This window comes from Diceros bicornis, unplaced genomic scaffold (assembly GCF_020826845.1).
Source record: "Diceros bicornis minor isolate mBicDic1 unplaced genomic scaffold, mDicBic1.mat.cur scaffold_61_ctg1, whole genome shotgun sequence".
NCBI lineage: Eukaryota > Metazoa > Chordata > Mammalia > Perissodactyla > Rhinocerotidae > Diceros > Diceros bicornis.
This window is the reverse complement of record NW_026691491.1, coordinates 3,421,444-3,437,178: the sequence shown is the minus strand read 5'-3', so window position 1 is coordinate 3,437,178 and position 15,735 is coordinate 3,421,444. Positions and strand designations below refer to the sequence as shown.

General features: G+C 39.7%; 1 long non-coding RNA gene across 1 annotated transcript; it reads left to right on the top strand.

The window, feature by feature from the left end:
- The first annotated feature begins 9,453 nt into the window (after positions 1 to 9,453).
- Positions 9,454 to 13,842, top strand: LOC131403271 (uncharacterized). The gene is made up of 3 exons (XR_009219356.1): positions 9,454 to 9,798; positions 11,694 to 11,871; positions 13,730 to 13,842. It is a non-coding gene; the product is annotated as an uncharacterized LOC131403271 (long non-coding RNA).
- The last annotated feature ends 1,893 nt before the right edge of the window (positions 13,843 to 15,735 follow it).

The following is a 15,735-nucleotide window of genomic DNA, read 5'->3' as shown; positions in this document are numbered from 1 at the left end:
AATATTCTCTCTTTATTTTCTATTTGAGTCAGTTTTGGTAATCACATTTTCAATTTTTAAACTGTACAAGGCTGTGTCTCTCAGACTCCTAAGTGTTTTCAGTTTTAACTCCTTCAAACTTCTCCCAGATGTTCCTGCCTTACGGTGATTCCTTCTTCATGGGAGCTCTGAAGCTCTTCCTAGCTCCCTGGTTGTTGACAGTGGCAGATACACGAGTTTCATGGGGCAGAAGTTTAGGCAGTTTGATTGCCAGCCTTCTGTTGTACCATTCTCAACCCACAGACACCCTGCTTCTCTGCTTGTCCCAGAGCCTTCAGTTGTAATTACTCTTCCTCCCCAGGGCTATCTCCAATCTCATGTTGATATTATTGCTGTTCTCTGAAGCATTTGATGATGTGTTCAAATGAACAAGCATTTTGGATCCTGAACCAAAGAACCATTTACAAAACGCACTCTGAATGTGATCTGCTTTTCCATTCATTAAACTTTTCTCATAAACTTAATCACTTTTCTCCATGTGTGTGGAATTCAATAAGGATGTTCCAGAGCCCAGGTGATGTTACTTGTTTTAGCTATAAATTCTAAGGCTTCAGGAGAGCTGTTGCCACAGATGGAATGAGTTGGCTTGGCATTCTTCCTTAATTAAGTGATTACATTGGATTTGAAGATGATTGTGGTTTGAGTCTTTTCCCTAAGGAGCCCCATCTGTCTCAGCAGGTTTCAGTACAAGAACTATAAGTATGTTGTGGCCTTGGTTTTTGCCATTGAGGAAATCAACAGAAACCACCATTTTTTACCCAACATATCTTTGGGAGTTGATCTCTATAATGTCCTGCACTATGAACAGAGGACACTGGAGAGTTCACTCACTTGGCTCTCAGGGCTGGGCAACGACATCCCAAATTACACCTGTAGGAGAGAGAGCAAGTCTCTAGCAGCCCTTACTGGAACAACATGTGCAATTTCTTCCCAGATTGGAACACTGCAGGAACTGTACAAATTTCCACAGGTAAGGCTGTGTGGGATGGGGAGACATGAAACCATGTCTACTTTGATGCCATTCTCAGGTGCCTGAAAAGGAAGAAAGGAGGAGACTGTGTTTATGCATCTCTCACAGGATGTAATCTCCAAGGACGAGTGTATAGAGTCTTAGTGAGGTATGCACATTTCCTTTATTTGGTATCCCTAAACTCTATGATTTCATCCATGTCCATTGATAACAAGGTTCCAGGGACCATCTGCTCTTGGCTAGATTGGGTCCCAAGCCTGAGTCAACAAGCCATTTGCATGAACAACCTCTGCAGTGATGCAAATGAACTGCATCAGAGGAGGCAAAGTCAGGTGTAAGGTGAAGGTGACAGACAGGGCCCATGCCACTCAGGGCTCAGACAAGAACAATCCAGCATCAATGCCTCCAAAGTGCAAGATAGGGAGGGACAGACTCACACACCCAGGGCCCAGGGCAGCCACAGAACATTCTGTGTGTGACCCATGCATGGCTGCACACCAATCATGAGTGCAGAAACACCACAAACCCATGAGTCCCTGCCTGGGGAATCAATAGTCATGCTGAATTTATAAGATTCCAAATCAGTAACTCAAGATCAATGCAGAAATCAAGTTGCATTTTGATTTTCTAAAAATTGACCTCCTTTCCTTTTCCTCAGTTCTTTTAACCATGTTTATTCCGGGATCAATATGTTGTGATGATCCACTTCTGCACCCTCAACATTGGTTTCCTCCATTATTAATGCTGTTGTGAGAAATTCCTCCCTTTCCTCACCCTAAAGCAGAGGATACTAGCTGGAAGGAGCCCCTGTATTCCCCATCACCCCAAACATATGACTAAGACAAAGGTCACACTTACACACCTCTATGGCCCTGGAGCAAAGGGGATTTTAGGGCAGTGAAACCATAGTTCTATATGATTCTGTAATGGCAGATACATATTACTATGCATTTGTCAAAACCTGTAGAATGTGCAACACAAAGAGTGACCCTAATTCCAACTATGGACTTTCATTAATTATAGTGTATCTGGACTGGTTCAGGAATTATAACAAATGTACCACACTAAAGTTAATAATTTTTAGTTAATAATGTTACAGTAATAATGTTATATAAGTTATATAGATTACTAATGAGATGTTAATAATAGGGAAACTATGTTGGGGGGGATTAGGGTATATATAGGAACTCTCTAGAATTTCCACTTAATTTTTCTGTAAACCTAAAACGATAAACCTATAACTGTAAAACGTTATAAGAAATAAAATCTATTTTTTTAAACCATATTTTCCTATCTGGTAGACTCTAGCTGCATGTCACCATTGAGCATTTAAAATGGGGCTAGTCCAAATTGAGATGTGCTGTAAGTGTAAAATACACAATGGGTTTCAAACCTTTTATATAAAAATATGAATGTATAATACCTCAATGATAATTATATATTAACTACATGTTGAGATGATAATTCTTTGGAGATGTTGGGTTAAATAAAATATATTAAGATAAAAAAATGAAAGGCTTACATGGCTACTGACTTGGGAATTGCAAGATGCACAACTACACACACACACGAGACTCTGGCTGAGGCAGAGTCTTCTAGGTTTTGCAACCGCCTCATAAACTTATGGTCTCCCACACTCAAACCCACCTCTCCTGACTTGGAGCAAGGCTATTGCTATGGGTTGAATTGTGTCTCCCAAAAGATATGTTGATGTTCTAATCCCTGGAAGCTATGAATGTGACCTTATTTGGAAAGAGGGTCTTTGCAGATGTGATCAAGTTAAGATGAGGTCATTAGTGTGGACTCTAATCCAATATGACTGGTTGGAGAGGAAACAGCATTTGATGACAGAGGCAGAGATTGGACTGATTCAGCTGCAGCCAATGAACACCAATGATTAGCGGCCACCACCGCAAGCTGGGGGAGTCAAGGAAGGGCCTGCTGATACTTTGATATCAGATTTCTAGGCCTCAGAACTGGGAGAGATTGAATTTCTTTTGTTTTAAGTCACCCACTTTGTGCTATTTTGTTACAGCAGCCCTGGAAAGTCATACAAGTATAAATGGCAGAGCTCATGTCACACAGGAAACATAAAACAGAGGCAGAAAAAGGGGGATTTATTCTCTTCCTTCCAGGTTGGAGTGGTTTCCAGAAAAACTGGTTGCTGTAGCAGAGGTCCCTGGTGTCACTGTGGTTTTTCTGGGGCCACAGGAGCTGGTGAAGCTGTTTGGCTGTTTGAGGAGACAGAGATAGTGGTATGCGGAGCTCTAACTATTATGCTGGAAATTTTGGAGATATGTGTGATTCAAGAGTCCTTAACTGGGGAAAAGGTCGTCACAAGGTTATTGGAATCAGGTCCGACTTGCCCTTCCCCACTGTTGTCTGAGAAAAATGGGACCTTGTCCGATTCATGATGAACCAAAGAAGAACTTCCATGTAAGCTGATTTATAATATTGAAAATTTTCCAAACTCTTAAGTGTCTGTTGATAGGATGCTGGTTAAAGCTATTATAATAAATTCAAATTAAGTACTCTAGACATTAAAAATCAAATCAGAGTCTATTTTTTGAGCAAAAACTAAGTTTAGCTATTATAGGATACCAACGTTGTGAAATGAAATTTTTATGTTTATCTACATAAGAGGAAAATTGGCTGGAAGACAAAGCACCAAAATATTAATAGGGAATATCTTTGAAAGATGAACTTACAGTTGACTCAGTTTTCATTTTTGTCTCTCTTTGCTTACCTGATTTTCTGCTAAAATGATCATGCAATTTTGGTAATAAGGAAAATTGTGTATTGTTTTACATGACTAGACCATCATCGCTGAAGATTCTATGAAACAGGTGGGAGAAATAAGGGATCAGGTGTGTCTCTGACTTTTGTCAGGAAACAGCGCTCAAATCTCTGGCTACAAGAGGAGTGCTGCTTTTCTGGGGTAAGGGCTTAAACAGCTTATTCCCTCTCCAAGGAGAAAATGATCTAACGTGCAGTTCAAGCCTGCAGATAAACTGCTGAACCTAAAAGACAGTTGTCTTCAGATCACTGTTATCATCTCATCTTCTTTTAGTCTGCTAAGCTGCAGCATCGCCTTATCCATCCCGTGTCATCCATGCGCCCCTGTTGTTGATGGTGGTGGTGGTTGTGTGTGTGTGTATGTGTTTGTGTCGAGGTAAAGGTGAGGGGAGGGAAAAGGTCAAGGAAATAATAATGGCAAAGATGGCATCATACAATTGAGACTTCACAAGTACTAGCCACCAGACTTAATCTTACATGCACCTTAAAATCCTGTGTCATTAAAATGTGACATTGGTGACAATCCCAAATAAATAAGAATACACCTCTAATTGTTGACTCTGTTTCACTCTTGAGTTTCTGTCCAACTTTCGTGTTTTGCTTTTTTTTTTGGCAATACTTTATTTTCTAAAGAATGAAACTCCTAGGAAACAGTCCCTTAATAAACATCGAATCTGATTCCCAAGGGCCAATTATCCACTCTTATAATGGTCTCTCCACGATCAAAAATGTGAAAGGCCGTTGGCTAGAGTGGAAATCTTGGAGTTATGCCAGTGGCACACTGTATTTCCCTAACTGAACTTCTGCACCTGGTATGGCGGAAACTAAGAGACAGTACTGAACTCTGCAATGTGCAGGATGGCAAAAAAGGTCAGCCCCAGGCCGACTCCAAGACCCAGAAGGCATTTGTGGATGCCAGCTATTAACCTAAATTATCTTTGTTCTCTCTCAGGACTCTACTGCTTTCTTGCTTTCATTGAGATTCAAAAGTGTTCAACCCAATGTTTGTTGCTGGTGAAGGAAGTGGTTAGTACCTCTTGCAGTTCTACAGCACTGGGTTTTCAACACAGTCCCTGTGTGTGATTTTATATTATCCTACAACCATTTGGAGGTAAGAAAGACAAACGTTGTCCTCAACCTGTTTCCGATGGAGAAAGTGTGGCATAGAGATGGTGAGTGAGCTTCTTAAGTAATGAAGAGAATATCATACAAAGAATGGAGGCCAATGCTATTTGATCTACAGGTAGACAATGGTGAGTTTGAACCTCTGCTCCCATAGATACCAACAGATGACCTTGGGAGAATATAGAACCTCTCTAGGTTGCTTCTTCCTCAACTTGAAATGGGAATGATAATATTTACATGATATGGCTATTTTGAGAAAATGCAATAAAATAAATAGAACATCTGAATGACATTTTGTGGGATGCCTTATGTGTGATAAATGCTTAGTAGTGATAGGCATTATTCTAATCAAATCTTCATTTAACTAGATTCTTAATGGCAAAATGAGATAAGGCAGATTGCTTCACTCCTTTATTAATAAATAACTTTATTACAAAATAATGCAAAATGGCATTTTGTCCATTGTTTCCATTATGTAAAAATCATGACCCTTCAAGTGCTTCTGATACTCACTCTTTATAACCAGAAGAGAGGAATCTCACTGTTTCCTCACTTCCTGCGGCCACAGAGGGGCAGCTACAATAAGTAACATTTTTGCAATATTTTGCAGAATATATATGGCTCTTTTGTCTACTTGAATATACTTCTTTTTTTCCCTAAAAATAACACCTTAATCAAATGAGCATGTATAGGTTTTCATTGGAAAGTAAATCTACGATACTTGCATTTGAGTATTCCATTACTCGCTAAAATGGAAGCTGATTTAGATTCAGAAAGGATATGGATTTATAGCTGTTAAGGAAGATAAGAGGGTGCAAAATATTTGTACATAATTTGAAAATTACATGGAATCTAAAGACCAGAATTATCCATCAGTAGTTTCTCCTGGGAAAACCTAAAATGAGACCCCATTACAACTGCTGTTGTGTGTCCACAATGATGCGCGTGCACATTGAAACATGGTGCTGTAATAGCCTCCATGAAGGTTTTTCCCTAGTATGCCAGACTCTATCCGTCCTGCAATCTACCAGCTGGGAGACCAGGGGCAAGCCTTCTTTGGACCTCATTTTCCTGGTCACTAAAATGGCTTTAAGAGTTACTGTATGAAGAGGCCTGCTTCAATGATTAAGTAAGATAACTCCAGTAAACTGCCTATTTCAGTACTCGCCAGAATAAGTGCACAATAAGTGTTGTTTCTATTTCCTCCGACTCAAACACTGATCATAATGTTGGAAATAAGATGACTTCTCTATTGCACACCAGCAATGAAGAACACTTCTTCAGAGGCCTGCAGAAGCAATGCATTAGTGAGTTCAGGACTCAGGGCTTACATAGGGGCTCAATGGATTCAGATCATTTCATCCTTTCCCCAGGTGGTTGGTCAAAGTGAAATGTCAGAAATCATACAAAATGGTATTCAAAGGGGTGTTTCTTCTTCAGTTTAAGATGGTATGTCTTTTATTTCTTTTCAAAAATACTATTTGGAAGAAAAAGTGAAAATGAGGTGAATTTTCTTGTCTTTCTCAGTAATAAAGTCCAAGGACAAAATGTATAGGTGTGAAGAGGGAGGAAAAAAGGAAGAAGACCAGAAAAATAAAAAGGAAAATAAAAGGAAGAGAAAAGAATTAAAAGATATTATATGGAGTGATTTTATTCAAATGAGTACATAATCTCCCAGGTGAACAATTTAGATGCATGTTTTGGCACACATTTTTAAAAATTTTTATTTACTTTATCATATGTTAGAGGATGAATCTCTTTCTTTATAATTTTATCTCATTTGGATTAAATACAAAAGTTTCAATATCACAACTAATGAAATTAAAAGTAATTTAAAAATTAAATCTTATACAAATAAATCTGCCCCCTGAATCATAGCCATCTGCTTCCAGAGATGATGGAGAAAGGGTGTGAGATAGGACAATGGATAAGAAGATATGAAAGGGACTTGGATCTTGGGAAAAGGAGAGGAGATGGAGGGGATTAGAGAGAAAGCTTCATGAGGAGAGAGAAAATGAGTCATAGGTTTCGTGAGGTGATAAAGAAGGAAGAACTAGAAATAGAACTGGTGTTGAAAACAATCTGAGGTGTAAGAAGTCCAATATGAACCTGGGAATTTTGGCTGATGGAAAACCATGGCTTTAAATAGTGACAGGGTGACTCATGACACCTCACTGAGTTGATGTAAAAGAATGAAATAAAGGTCAAGAAATTCTAAATCAAGTCTTCTTAAAAATTCTTAGGGTTTTCATCAGAGAACTCTTTTATTCTAGAAGCAGCTGAGATGCAGAGGTTCTCAAGCCTGAGCATCATCGTCATCCCCTGGGGAGCTTGTTCAAACAGATTCCTAGCCCAGGACCCAGACTTAGATTCAGTAGGGCTGAGGTGGAGCCAGGAAATTTGCATTTTTAACAAGCTCCCGGGTGATGCTGTTGCTGCTGGTCCAGAGACCACACCCTGAGTAGGACAGTTCAAGAGGATTGCTCCCATGTTTTCCAAAAGAATTTGAGTCCCTGCTGAAAGAAAAAATTTTTTTTCTAATAACATAAGCTAGCAACACCAATCATGTTCATTGATCATCCATTGAACAAATGTTTACAAAGTGAGTACCACTTGCCGAGTGTCACACTCAGCACATAAAAGGATTCAAGTAACCAAGACTCAAGTTGACTTGAGGCAGCCCAGGGTCTAAACAGAGTTCCTATCCTCTCCTCCACTCTAACGGTTGTTGTGACTGTGAAAATGTCTCCACTACTTGTCCCCCAAATGCAACGTGCAATAACATCACAAAGGGTTATGAATCTACCACTGACACAGGATTTATATCATGTCCTGGAAGGGAGAATTTTACAAACGGCACAGAAGATTGCAACGGTAAGTCCAAATAGAGTAACAGCCTTCAAAAATCAGAACAGAGTTAGTTGCGGCAAAATTGAACCAGTTCCTTAGAACATGACGTGAAATTCTAGAGAAAACCTACCGAAGTGAGCAAAGATGCCAGGAAGAAAACAGGTCATAGAACCGAAATGTGACACCAGGCCTACAATTGATTTTTCTCTTTTATTGGTTGCTTTAAAAAAATAACAGTGAATGTTGAAAGTAGTCCACACCTTAGAGTCTTAACTCATTCTGCAATAACAGCCTAATAGACCAGGGTTTTCAATCAAAGCCCAAGGCCATCCATAGTTGGAAACGTTACTAAGCAGATAGAGAAGCCTGTGCACATTATCAAATTAAAACCCAGGAAACAAATGGGAATCGTAACAGCATAAGAGTTGACTTTTCCCATTTATCCAGTCCCTGTCCTAGATGTGGACATTGTATGAACAGGTTAGTCTTCTATTCCCATTTTGATTCTCTCTATGATACTGGAGAATTATTGCCTCTGTGAACAGCAGGCTGTTACTGCTAAGAATTCTCCCAAAGAACATACACTCAGATAATTTTTAAGCTCTTAATATCTTAGGAAAATCTCTTATCTCTTCAGTCCAGCTGTCCTTATCAGTGGCTCCCAAACCTGTATGCTGAGTGAAATCACCCAGCGTTTTTCTGATAACATCAGATACTGAGTTCCAACTTCTCTGAAATTTGTTTTACTGGGTCTGAGATTTACTTTGGGATTTATATTTTCAACAATTATCTCTAAATATTTCTGATGCTGTCAGTCCACAGAAAGGTCTTGGGCAGCACTGCCAATGGATAGGTGGAGCGTATACATTCAGCTGGTTTGATTATGAACTCTTTGCTCCATTCCACAGATGAGGATGAATGCCACTGACTGACCACCCCAAAATTATTGGACCTATCCAATTGGAAGCTACCTTCGTACCCCTCAACCTGGTTTGGCTCCAAGTAAGGGAAAGTCAAACTTCACACGTGAAGAGGAAGAATGCACGGGTAAGTATTGATAAAGCCCAGTGCCTGCGGACCACCAGGAATGCATATGACGTCCACAGTGTTAGGTTTATTAATGTGCTGCAGCAAAGTGCACCTCCCATTGGGAAGCTTCGATGTCTCAGTAAGAAGATGCTAGAAGGGGCTTATTGAAGGGTCTGGCCTCATGCCACGTGGCTTTGAGGAAAGCTAAGGAAGCAAGGGTATCTTCTGTAAATGGTCCTGTCAGGAAATGAGTGCAAGTTGATAACTGGATATTTTCACTTTCAGGTAGGAGAAGAGACTAATGAAGTTGGGTAAGAGTTGTCTTTGCTTCAGAAGCAGAAGCATCCGTGTCAGCCAGGAGAGTGGAATGTTTGGGAATTTGTCAGGAATGCAAATTTTCAGGCCCTAGCCCAGACCTACTGAATTGAAATCTGTGGGGATGGGACCCAGCAGCGTGTTTGAACAAGCCCTCCAGGCAGTGCTGATGCACACCAGAGTTTGAGAACCACTGCCTTAGCCCAACCTACAACAGTAGTCAAAAAAGGTGGCAGGGGACACGCCATAAAAATCATGTCAAGAATTCTTGTCCACCAATGCTGGTGATAGGTTACACTGTTTTATATAATAAAACAGGGACCGTGGCTAGTATAGGGAATAGTCTATAGAGATGGTATAAGGAGTTTGAGAGAAATATTCAGGAACATTTGAAGGTAAACATTCTTCATTAATGCTACTCTGTTTCCCTGGGTCTCCAAAACATTTTTTTTTTTTTTTAGAAAACTTGATCCTGTCTCACGTTTAGATACTTGATGCTACAGGAATGTGAGAAGAAAAATGGGGAGACGTTTTTTCATCTTGTAAGGTCAAATAGTTCCTGACCTTGAGGAAGTAACTCTCTCCAGCTTCTCTTCTATTTTTCATTCTTAGAAATCAACCCTAATTCTTCTCAACTTGGCAAAAATAAATTTTCCAGAGACTGTGAAGTCCAGGTGAGTTTCATACCGTCATCATCTTGTGAACTGGGCATGAGAAGGGGCAGACATAGAATATGCTTAAGACTCTCGCAACATTTTTCAATATGTTGTGTGGTAGATATTTTTCCAAATACGAACCTAAATGTACCAGCTCTATTTATTCATTAGATACCCGCTAATTTAAAATGCTACTTTTCAAAATGCAATGTGATAACTAAAACATGGTGAGGTGTGTATAGAAATTCTGTGTACTATTTTGCAATTTTTTTGTGAATTGGGTGGGGAAGTGACCATTAGCCCTATTGCAGCTCCGGAGCTGGGCATCCCACACACATGAATTTAGTTCTTATACTCTCTGCTCTGTTCGTTTCACCTATTTTCTTATTTCCCTAACAGGAACAACATTTTTAATTAATGCAGCTTTATCTCTTTTAATAACTCATGGGTCATGGCATTAAAAATTTTCCTTTTTTTCTGAATCTCTGTTGAGCATGCCTTTCTTTAATACTAAGTGTGTTGAATGCCAGAAAATATCCCTCAAGTGGTCAATTCAGATACTAAATCTCTTATAACTGATTTTGATTTTTACATATTGACTTGTTCTGAGAAAACTACTGGCAAATTGTACTCACCATCTATAAATGCATAATTAGCTTTAAGTCAACATCATGGTCACATGAACTATCAGCCACTCAAAGTCTTGTCTGCCCAAGTTAGATACACATATTTCTATGAAGCCCAGATCTCTGTGGTATAAAGAAAATGCCCAAATTGCCATTCCAGTGTGTGCTTTACTAGCTGAATTTCACAAATTATCAGAATAACAATAAATGGATTTGCTCTGACTTAGTGAGGCTCTCAAATAGGCGTGGAAATGGGAATGCAACACTCTCTTTAAAGGTTTGAAATCCTTTCTAATATTTTAATATCTTTTCATGCTTGGTGATTCTCAAACTTGACCATACATTAGAAACACTTGGAAGGCTGTACAAAATGTACTTATACCTGGGTCTCTGATGAATCAGAATCTCTGAGGTTAGAGCCCTATTGTCTATATAGTTTAACTTGTCAAATGATTCTAATATACAAGGGTGGTTGAGAACCATCACAAATGGCTCCCAGGGTTTCGTCTCAATCATCTGGCTGGCAGGCCAGATCACTGGAATCCTAGTTCATTTTCGAAGGAAAAGGGAGCACATACAGAATAAGTATCGAAATCACTAGGAGAACGGGAGGTTCGGAGAGATTTTAATAGTTAAAACTATTTCCAAAAGAGGGCCTGTGAGTCTGCACTGAGGATACTATGCTTCTCTCTCCTTCCACCCACCTCCTAAAAGTTCCTCAGTCTAGAAGCCCACAGACGTATATGTATTTGACTTAATTCAGTAGGTAAACAGGTGAAAACAGATGTTCTTTTCTGGCCCAATACATGAAGTCTCTGATATTTCACCAGATTCTTTTACCATATTGATTAACTCCATTCATTTTACTATTTTTTAATATAGTTGTTGTTTTACTCAATTGGTTAACAATGAATATTTACGGTAAGAGAATAGCAGACAGCAGAAGAGGGAGAACGTGAACAAGAAAAACAACACATACATGAAAAATAATGACAGAAAGGACAGAATGTGGGACAGGAAGGCAGAGCTGTATTCATCCATAGTTTTTCGAGAAGCGACCCGATAACAGGAGAACAGTTACTTCCTACTAGGTTTGAACAATTGCGTTGATTTCCCAAGCATTCTGTTGCAATGCACCTATCATCTCGATATGTAGGAAGACAAACATCCCCAAGGAAGGTGTTTCTTTAGTTCCAAATCTCTAGAGAAAGGTCTTGGGCACAGAATATTCAGTTTCAGGCATCTCTTTCCATTTTCCTTAGTGACATTTTCTATATTTTATGGCAGGGGATAGCTAATTCTTTTGATCTCCTCGCAAACGTTACTGCCTATGGAACTGCCGGAAACAAAGAAGAAACGGCTGTGGTGCTAACTCTGCGTCTTCAGGGTGTTCAATCAGCAGCATACGGTGCAGCTCAGAAACAAAGCACAGAGCGGAAACGGAGGGTAGAGACACAGTTTATGGGTAAGCCCACACCAGTCACTCTTCCTCACAAGGCATCTGCTTGGATGAATGTGTTTCAAAATGGGTTGTCTCTGCAAAAAAAATTCATGGACCACAATGAAAATAAGACCCTTTCAGAACCTACACAGGCCAGGAGTCATGAAGTTTCCACAGAGTGTTATTGAATAAAGTAACTTGTGTCCTAGAATAATGCAATCATGGGTGGAAAGAGTGCGACTGGTCACTCTCAGTCTAACCACATATCTGACATTCTTTTTGGGTATTTTCCAGGTTTGTATTTCAATGGGCACCCTCAGCTGCTAAGCTGGAGGACTTATAACTTATCTAGTGCATGGTTTCTTGACTTTGGCAATATTGGTATTTGGGGCTGGTTCATTCATTGTTGTGGGGACTGCCTTGTCTATTATAAAATGATTAGCAGCAAACCTGGTATCCAGATGCCAGAACCTCACCCTGACATCATGACAAACTAAAATATCACCAGATATTACCAAATGTCCCCTGGCGGGTACAAATCACCCCTGGTTCAGAAACACTGATGTGGAGAAATAAGATGTAAGTACATGAAATAGTAACCATACATGGCAGACATAATCAGTGTAAAATGACTATATTTCCCAGAGATTGGAAATCTTACTTTCAGGCAGGTTTGCCAAAGAAACGCTTTAAAGAGGTAAGAATCAAGGATGTGGTCAAGAAGGGAGAAGAGAAGGAAATACCATAAAAAATAAACTGACCCATCATGCAGTGATTGATGGAAGGATATCTGCATAAATAAGTGATGAAAGCAATATAGCAAAATGTTAGCAATTGTAGAATGTGGGTGGTGGGTATTTGGGTGTTTAGTGTGCAATCTGCTTGACCATTTGTGATAAATTGTTGGGAAGATATTTTTTTAAATAAGGCAAAATACCAGTGAAAGAAAGCCAATTGTAAACGTTACTGCCCTCAAGGCATGATGACATGTGACTGTAAGATAAGTGCACAAATAACAACTCCTTGACTGCAAGTCTAAAGCATTCTAGAACTAGGACTATACCACTGTACCATATTTCCAAGGTCAAGCACATAGTTCAAGAGCTTTCACCAACTTTAACCAATTTGGTCCTCATGACAGTCCTGTAGAGTGAGCAAGGAAGGTGCCGCATTTTATGGATGAGGGAATGAATTCAAAGAGGTTGAGATTTAATCACTATGTGATATATGAATAAAAAGGCAAATTATGATTATTAATAATTCAATCCATTTTATTGCAAAGTAGTTTTCTGTTATATGACCATACCACAGTTTATCTCTTCTATTGATGGACTCCTGAGCTGTTTTCAATTTTGGCACTATTGTGAATGAAACTCCTACAAGCATTCTTGTACAAGGCTTTTTGTGGACCTAAATTTTTGTTGCTCTTGGATGTATACCTAGGAGTGGAATTGCTGGGTTTCAGTTAAGAAACTGCCTAACAGTTTTTCAAAGTGATTGTACCATTTTACACACCAAAATATGAGAGTTCCAGTTGTTTCTCATCTTCACCAACACTTGGTGTTGTCGGTCTTTTTCATTTTAACCATCCTACTGGGTGTGTGGAAGTATCTCATGGGGTTAATTTGCATTTTACTGATGACTTATGATGTTGAGAACTTTTTCATGTGTTCACTGGCCATTTCTTCTTTGTTCACTGTCTACTCAAGTTTTTTGTCCTTTTAAAAAAGTTGGATTGTCTGTTTATTATTGAGTTGTAGAAGTTCTTTATATATTCTTGACACAAGTCTTTTGTCAGATACATGTGTTGAGAATATTTTCCCCAATCTGTAGCTTGCCTATTCATTTTCTTGATGAGTAAGTGTTGAATCCTGGATCCTAGGAAAGAGCTTGCAAATGGATCAACTCTCCCTTATTCAACTTATGTTCCAGTCCTCTTGATCAAGCACCCTAGACTCCAGTCTCACACACGCTCTCCTGACTTATGCTGGTCCATGCTGGGTAGGTTTTGTAGCTCCCTGGGGCATAGTCCCTTTGCTCCCTTGTCAGCCTCAATGTGTCAGCAGCTGAGTTATGTTGTGACTTACTCCTAATTTTGAGATTAAATCACAGTTGTAGGGATTAAAGTCCTGGTGGCCAGGAAAGGCAGATCCTGAATATCCACACCCCACTGAGATGGAGGTGGGTGGGTGAACATTGTCTTGTGGGGAAGCAGCCTCTGCATCATCTCCAAGCAAGTGGGAGACAGGAGGTTAGTGCATAATGGAAAGGAGTGGGCTACCTTTGGAGGCTCAGAGGGTTCAGGGGAATCTGGGGATTCAGGATCTTCAGGGACATCAATCTAGATAACTCCATCCATCTTTTTCCCAACCGGGCCCTGACCTTGGTACAGCAGACCTACCTTTGTTGGGAATTTATCCCTCTTTGGAGTTTGGCTGTTCTGACCATTGAGTCTTGGGCCTGGTCCCCAGTTTCTCTGCCTTCCCACAGAGGAGATGAGAGCCTGTTTGTATACTGCCAAGGTGGCTATGGTGGTTTTAAGATATGTCCACAAATTCTTTGATATTCTTCCCTTCGAAAGGTGGAGCCTAATTCCCCTCTCCTTGAGTGTGGGCAAAACTTGACTACTCACTCCTAACAAATAGAAGAAAGTGCAAGTGATGTTGTACATTTCAGAAACTGGGTCAGAAAAGGCACTGAGGTGTCTTCCTTGCTCTCTCTTGGATTTCTTGCTCAGGAGGAAGTCAGATGACATGTCATGAGGAAACTCAGGCAACAGATGGAGAAATCCTTGAGGTGAAGAACCGAGGCCTCATGCCAACAGCCACATGAGTGATTTTAGAAGCAGATCCTTCAGCCTCAATCAAGTCTTCAGATGACTGTAGCCTCAGCTGATATCTTTTATTGTTGTTGTTGTGTGTGTTGATTGTGGAGTGTTGGTTAGAAGTAAGCTTGTTTTACTAATAGAGGCAATTCTCACTTTAAAGAACATTTTTTTGATGCACAGATAAAAGGAGGGCATGTTGGGAGAATAAAAAAATAGTAGATTAAATATAGACTTTGAAATACTGGACACCAGAGATGTTCTAGAATGATAAACTCAAAGATGATGGTACATTGTACAATAAAACAGGGGCCAGCAAACCATGGCCTTTGGGTTGACAACCTGTTTTTTTTAAAATAAACTCCAGATGTTACAATGTTATTACGGTGGTAGAGTTTTTATTTTATAACTTTTTTGAGATATATGTCACATACCATACGATTCACCCACTTAAAGTACACAGTGCAGTAGTTTTTAGTATATTTACAGTTTTATAACCATCACTACAGTCTAATTTTAGAACATTTTCAACACCGCAAAATGAAACCCCGAGCACATTAGCATCTCTCCCCATTCCTGCTCCATCACTTGACCCAGCCCCAAGCAACCACTGTTCCGTCTCTAAGGATTTACTATTCTAGACCTCTGCTCATTGAGTTCTGCAGATCTTCCAAGTGTTGACACATTTCATTATACGAAAACAAAACAAAACAAAACACCATACAGTGCTTAACACTACCCCCGACCTATCAGAAAAGTCTTACATAGTGGAAAGCTGTCAAGCTCTTTGTATCAAGTGTAAGTTTTCCATAATTTTGGCTGAGAGCTTGAATTTTGTCATTGTCAACAAATACTGTCAGTTGTTTTCCTTGAAGTGATAGGCTCTTGGAGGTAATTTTTGAGAAAATGTGTGCCAAATACCCAAAACTGAATAACCTCAGTTTGTCAGTCGTTCTTTTAAGTAAAAATGACGTTCTATCAAGAGTGGCTAGGTCAGCTCAGATTGTCACACAAGTGCTTCTCCTCAAGACAGCCATTGTCCTTCAGTGCGTAACAGAAGTGCT